Source organism: Rhipicephalus microplus, chromosome 10 (assembly GCF_043290135.1).
Source record: "Rhipicephalus microplus isolate Deutch F79 chromosome 10, USDA_Rmic, whole genome shotgun sequence".
Taxonomy (NCBI): domain Eukaryota; kingdom Metazoa; phylum Arthropoda; class Arachnida; order Ixodida; family Ixodidae; genus Rhipicephalus; species Rhipicephalus microplus.
In genome coordinates this window covers 54,562,559-54,570,027 of record NC_134709.1, presented here as the reverse complement: position 1 = coordinate 54,570,027, position 7,469 = coordinate 54,562,559, and the positions used below count along the sequence as shown (strand labels likewise).

General features: G+C 43.5%; 1 long non-coding RNA gene across 1 annotated transcript in view; it reads right to left on the bottom strand.

Annotated features, from left to right (window-relative positions):
- Positions 1–7,194: 7,194 nt before the first annotated feature.
- Positions 7,195–7,469, bottom strand: part of LOC142774397 (uncharacterized) — a 75,215-nt gene continuing 74,940 nt past the window's right edge. Inside the window, exon 3 of the long non-coding RNA XR_012886379.1 lies at positions 7,195–7,344. This is a non-coding gene — a long non-coding RNA (uncharacterized LOC142774397). The remainder of the gene's footprint in view (positions 7,345–7,469) is intronic.

Below are 7,469 nucleotides of genomic sequence, written 5' to 3'. Positions count from 1 at the left end.
AATAAACTAATGCCAAGAAGGAAATCAAAAAGAGATACAGAGAAATAATTACGAATGGATTATGCGTGTGCTTCTCAACGTCTACCTGCGTCGCAGCGCACACAACTACAACTATTGAAAAGCTGGTTCTAAACAAATAACAGTAAATAAAGTCACAATAAAAATGTTCATAGAAACCAGGCCAGCTCTTGGTGCACGTAGGGGAGTCGATGGGTGCCGCTGAAGATCTCGCCAGCTTAGTAGGCGACGAGGGTGCCCGGTATTGTAGCCATCTCCACACGTTGCGCGGGTCCCTCCATACTCGCCGCCTACGCGAGCTTCGCGACACCGATGACCACGATTCTTGATGGTTGCACGTCAACTGCCGATTTCGATGCACTCCAAACTTTTTCGCGACGTCCCGTCCTCTCTCGAGGTTATTTCTTTTTTCTCGAACACATGCCTTTCCTTTCAGTAAAGGTGTAAGGAAGACGTAGCGGCGCCGCTGCTGCGTCGTTTTTCACCGGATGTCGTCTTCCCAACACAAAAGCGCCCTTCCTTGGACGATGGGGCGCGCGGGTGAAACAATTACAGTCGTTTGTGACAATGATTAATTTTTTTTATTTCTGAATTCAATGGGCTTCCATTATTACTCTTGCCATTTCATTGAAGTGTTTGAACCAAACGCTTGCGCTGCTAGGATAGGGTGTGCACCCACATTTCAGGTATTACAGAGCCAAATGCGTGCTCGTGTGACCTTTTAGGCTGGACAAGTGTTTCCTTAGTGTAGTGTTTCAGGATCCCAGCCTACCCCTGGTACGCATTGTCGCACTTCATTGAAACTCTGGATCGCACATTTCTCGCAAATTTATGAACTGATTATACCTGGATGCTTGATGTTACATACTTTTTTTCCGCTTCTTTTTCGCTTTAAAACATGTCTTTTAACTTCAAACAGACACGCTCTATTTTGTTCTCCTGCAAACACCACTTGTAATCTAGTTTTTTGGCACCTTAATAAATCTATGGGAAGTGCCATGAACATACGGATCACTGCTGCCTTTTATTTTGAATCATTTTGTTTCGAACTAACAGTACGTAGCTCATTTTACAATTTTTTTTATTAGCTTAGCGCACGAGGCCTGCATTTGCGGGAGTGGGTACCCCACCCAAATCAGCCGGTCAACTTGCTTGAGCAACGCGGTCTTAGCGGTATGTACACACTATTTCTCTCAGCGCTCAACGGAAAAAAGAAAGACAAGTCAATGTCATTGTTCACAAGTCTGGAATTAATAGAGGCGAAGCTCAAAGGCGTATTTCCCGCTATGGGCAAGAAACTCCAGCGCACATGCTCCGTAAGACTTTTTTTATCTTTCCATCAAGAAATTGCAAATAGTTTTCTACGGGAATTTCCCACGTCAAACGACAAGCCCTTTCTTCAAGAAACGTAGAATTCTATTACACTCCTCGTGAGCGCTTCCTTTTTTTTATTGACGTGATGTAAGGAGATGTTGGCGCACAAAGTAGGCGCCTGCTACTTCGTGTTCTTTAGAGGTATCTGGCACCTCCTTATTTTATTGGCTGCCCCAAACAAAGTAATCATCAACACATCTGAATACTTTGTGCGTTTGCCATACTAAATCAGTTTGAAGCTCCCTGTCAATGCTGGCAAGCATTCACAGAGAAGCATATACTTCAAACGACACGCATGTAGCATTCACTTGACACAACACGTAAGTAGAGTCTGTGGAGACATGTACAAACAAGCAAAAGACGTGTGCATAGGATCTAAGGTAGCTGCCATCCTCAATAACATTTTTCTGGGAAGCATATATGCACTGCACACAGTATGCATGCACACTCGACAGCAGGCTTAACATGTACACTCCACTACACGTCCTGAAACATTTTGATTGACGTTAGAGTCGCATAGCTTCAGGTTGTGTTGCCCATATGTCACCCATGCAGGCCGCCATACTATGCATGCATACCAAAGTATTATCTTGGCAACAGTGCCCAACACTTCGCGGCTGCCATCAGTCAAAGTGGCGCAGGTCATGCGTTGGAGCGTTTGCGTTAAGCTTGAGGCGACTGTACACTGTATGCCGCTGTGAAAAGTAAACACTTTTTCCCGCATCGTTGTGGCTTCGCAGAAGAGAGCAGGTGCTTCGTTTATGTGTTGAACCAAGTATGGTTGCGAAAGAGTAGGCGCGTTATATTACATACCCAGTATGAACCGAGTTTACAAACATGGTTATCAAATCAGCACCAAATAAAGTTTTTTTCCTAAGAAAACTAAATGACTAACGGCTGTAAAACTCAGCGCATACAATCAAGGTACAGAAGAGAACATAACGTGAATGATTTATTGATATCGGTGAATATCAAAAATCGCCGCAGTTTCATTAACCCAGGCATAACTACAGAAAGCATAGCCAGCAGTAGCATATGGAGCGCCCACTCGCACCAAAGAGGTATTCTTCCTATAGTTCTTCAAGATCCTTGATGATCATTATGTTAAGTAAAGACATTACTAATATATCTAGAGATACATGGCAACCCAAGCTAGACGTAAAACTGAAAGCGGATGCAAGCGATAAATAGGAGGAGAGAAACTAAGACACTGTAGAAAGTAAATTGAAATAGAGAAAAGGCAAGCAAAACTGGAAGGCAGAAAGTGAAAGAAAAAGAGGAGAATTTAAAGAGAAAATCTTCGAGAAACAAGGATGGCTGCACAAGTTCATGCTTTCTTCATGCTTGGTGCCACCAAGACGAAGGCGCCTTATTTTTGTACCGTGCATATTGAGCCCTATAAACTAGCAGCGGTGACCGTGAAATAATTACAAAAGAATCTGTACATATATGTTTATGGCGCGCAACGAAGAACTTTTTTAGGGTATTCAGATATACCATCATCATTGTTTGATACAGGTGTGGGAGCACTCATGAAATGTCTTACCGGTAAGTGGAGAAATACAGTTTCTTTTTGTTAATTTCACATCAGTATTCACATTTGCGAAAATGTTGTTGGAGGCACCGACTCAAATTTTCTTTATTGTTACAAAACAGCTTAAACCTGAAATTTCAAGAAATGTGAAAACTAGAAGTAATGACCATATTTTCTACACAGCAAAGCAGAGCACCAAAACCGTTAGCGTTACTGTTGTCGAGCTCATGGTGTGGACCTTGAGGAATCCAGGTAGTGGCTCCTCAAGTTGCTCATGCGGCGTTTTCCGCTCTTTACGGTAGCTCTTCAATGAACAGACAGGAAACAAACACGGAATTTGAGCATTTCAGTGTTGTCGAGCTAATTACGTCCCGAAAGTCTGCTTTGCAAAGCAGTTTCTTAGCCAATGAAATCAATTCCCATTATCAATAAACGAAATCCTCCGAAGCAAGTTGTTTCCTGGTAAGAAAAATGTATTTCAATGATAAGTGAAAACGGTGTCTACGTATGAAGCTGTCTCTTTTGGAAATACAATATGTTTTCATTATCAACGTTGTTTTGCCTCGGCAAGTGCTGGAAGTCGTCGAACATTTTGTTACACAATTGCCTAACACGAATCGCTCACGAGATCTGCGAGTACCAAACCCCCTCCCCACCTCAAACGCACACACACACGAAAGGGTTTGTGTTGTCACCATGGTTTTGAAGCACATCCGACATCAGTCCACCTTACAGCCAGCAGCGACGGTCATTTGTGCTACCTGCGATGCCACGATGGCGTAATTGGGTAGAGACATCTTGTGAGGATTCCTTTGCTTCTGTTCACGCTTGCGACGACGCCAATGGTTACGTTTAGCGCTTCCTGAGGCCTTCACTTTCCTATTAAGAAACACTATTCTTTCTGATGTGAGCAAATTCTGTTCGTTTATGAGGAAGTCATACTTACGTAGAACAGATTATTGCATCATCACAAACCTATTTATGCCAAAACTGGTTATCTAGTTCTTCAATTCATCGGTTATTCAAGTTCCGAAACAACATAACTGGAATCACCTTATATTCAGTTGGTTATTCGGTTATAATAGTTTCATTTTCGGATATACGTTTAACCGCATTTCAATTTTTCAGTGTTAGAAAAAGTACGGCTTTTTGTGCGACTGTCATGTTTGTAGACATTATTGCAGGCATTCTAAAAGTGCTTCTGTTAACGACTTCACTTTTATGTTTTCTTTTAAATATGTTTACTCCTGCTCACCTAACTTGGGTAAGAAATTTTTATTACAAAGGCCAAGAATTTAATACTGGTGCCACCACATGTAATCGTAGAGCTATGTGAATTTAATGCGTGCATGATGTTTCAACTTCACGTTTTCCGCCTAAATCAATCGGAGTGCCAGCTATCCTAATCACAGTACCAGTGAACTTAATTCAGCTTCGTTCCACAAACTTTCCTCCAAAAGCCAATGATGCATGGATGGAAAATGTTCATTACAGCAAAAACAAAAGGGTTAAAAGAAGGTGGGTGTGGCTCCTAGTCCAGGGCTCCACTGGCCTCAGCAGTCAGGCCTAGTCGAGGAGCCCCACTTGGGCCTCCTTTTTTTTCTTTTTGCTGGCGAGCAAGGTCCCCCACTGCTCTATCGTAAATTGTTTCACCGAAATCTGGGGTGTACTAATTTTGGCTTGCCCTAACTTACTACCCCGTGTAATGTGAGCAAGTGTTGGCTGTCCTCCGCAACATGGGCAAGAATCCACATATGCGGTTGGGTGCATCGCATGTTTTAAACGCAGATGCGGATATGTATTTGTCTGCAGGCGGTGCCATTCATGCGCTTCTTTTACACTCCGCCGAGAATGGGGCGGTGAGTTTCACCGTCGTTGGCGACGCTGGTGTTCTAAGATATCTCGAGGAGTGTGGGGAGCCTGGATCAGCAATTAGGTACCTGGACCAAAGATGAGTGCTCGGTGAGTAATAGCTCGAGCTGCACTGTCTGCTCTATCATTACCCGTTTCCGCTATATGTCCGGGGCACCATATGATGCAGTTTTCCTGGGCTAGTGTTGCACCTAAGAGGCGGGCGACGCGCGCAGATACATGGCCGTTAGTGAAATAATGGCAGGCTATTTCAGAGTCCGGGAGGATATAATACTGCTGTTCCATAACGTCTTTGGTTTTGATAGTGAGTGCTACCGCGAGGGCTTCTGCCATGTCTGCCGAGTTCGTCTTGTTGAAGCACAGGTGAATAAACCCAGGCTGCGCACCGAACCAACAGCGGCCAATGAAAAGCCTTGGATGCCACAGCGGGCTGCGTCCGTATATAGCGTGTCTGGGACCTTTCCGAACTGTTTGGCGAGTTGCCGGGCTCTGGCGTTGCGACGCGCTCGGTGGTACAACGGATTCATGTTTTTTTTGTAGAGGAGTGATATGGATTTGGGCATGGATACGAGCAGAAAGGGGCTCCAGTTCCTCGTCCTAAACCACGTAATATCCTAAGCCACGTAATATTTCTCTACCCGAGGGTGAGTGGCTAAGTCTGTCTCGCTGCGAGATGAGGACCACGGCCTTATACTCCTTGAAGGTGTTGTAGATCCCCAAGACAAGAACTCGATCTGTGGATGTTCTTATTTGTAGGCCAAGGGAAGCCTTATAGGCGGTCTGAATGAGTGTATCCACTTGCTCAATATCAGTCTTACTGAGCTCTTGGTAAGAGAGACCTTACGTTATTGTGTTAATTACGAAGGCTTCGATTATACGAAGCGCGTCCACTTCTCCAAAGCCTTTATGGTGATAAGTCCCTCCGTGTACCATGCACGCAATTCGTTCAATAGAAGTACGAATAGTTCTGAGGGTGGGGTCCACGTGCCTGTTTTCCTGTACAGAGAACAAGGATACGTGTACGCGCTACCTCTCGTATAGAATCACCACCTACTTCCTGTGCAAGCGGGGGTTTACTTCGGAAACCCCTACCATGCACCCGAACAAATTCTGATTTTTCGGGTGAGCAACTCATATTACAACTCTCTGCGAAAAAATGCACTTTCTGAGCTGCTTCTTGGAGAGTAGTTTCTTTGTGGCCGAGACGCTTCGGATCCCCCAAAAAATTATATCATTGGCATACAGGACGTATCCCAAATTTGGAATAGACTCGAGCTGTAGGGCAAGGTGTGTCATCCCAACATTAAAAAGTAAAGGAGATAATATGACCCCTTGAGGCGTTCCTCTTTTGGGGCATATGAAAAGCCGATGATCTCATGTCTTCTAAGCCTATTGTTGCAGTTCATCGTTGAAAAAAGACTACATATAGCGGTATAGTTATCCCCACAGTTGTAGGAGCTGAGCGCCTGCAAAATGAGGTTATGGCCCATGGTATCGAACGCACTTGTTAGGTGTACAGCAACCAAAATGTGTCCCATGCCTGAAGGAATGTCGCGTAATACTTCATCCCGAAGCCAGAGGAAAGCGCCTTGAGTTCAGAGCTTGTGGCGGAAACCATACTTGTGGGTAAAGCCAAAACCCCCTTCCTCGAGATAGTGTGATAGACGCGCGTGAATAACTTTCTCGAAAAACTTGCCGAGGCATAACTGCATAACTTCGAAATCTTAGCGCCAAAAAAAGGAGACAAAGGAAAGTGACGTAGACAACATGAGCGCTAACTTCACAACCACGTTTATTTGGAAACAAACATTTATATGAACTCCAATCTCAAACATCTCACGCCTTCCTCTCTTACAGATATAGTACTAACCAATATCATACAAAAACAAGAACCGTATAATCACGAAACAAAGAGGTAAACGTGCATGCATAACTAGGACCAAGAAACCTAAGAAAAAACTTATAACAGTGCCCCGAAAAAACCCTACGAAGCAAGAATGAAACATCTATTGCACTGGCGTGTCTCGGTGAAACTAAGGAAACACGTTTATTAAGAACGAAAATTTCTTATCGTGAAGGAGTACAGAAGGTTGGCCTTCTGATGTTTTTGAATGATGCTTTAGGATGATGCAGGCCTCAACTTTTTCACGGGTTACTTGCTCTCTGTGACGAAATAGCACAGATGTTCCTTTAAACACCGGTTTTTTTTGGGCGCTAAGATTTCCATGTGGTGCACTATTACAGATAACTGTATTTTCTTCGAGAATCGTTGTTTAGTGAATGCACAACTATTACTTAAATGTTGGTCGGAGTCAACCACCAGACATCTACCGACGTTAACTGACAGTGCTTCTAGGAAGAGAAATAAGGTCGGCCAGTCACCACTTAATGCACAGATTGTTTATTTTACAATTCATTTCCTAAGAACCCGGCAGGCGCGTACATTCAAAGAATGTTCGAATGGGACTTCCGACCACCGAGTTACAGTAGCAGTCGGGATACTTGCATTTATCAGATCGACCACTCCCAGAATTGCAGCTTGAGCTCTGAAATAGATACAAGAGCATGACATCACCTACAATCCTACAATATATATACACATATATATATATATATATATATATATATATATATATATACATATATATATATATATATATATATATATATA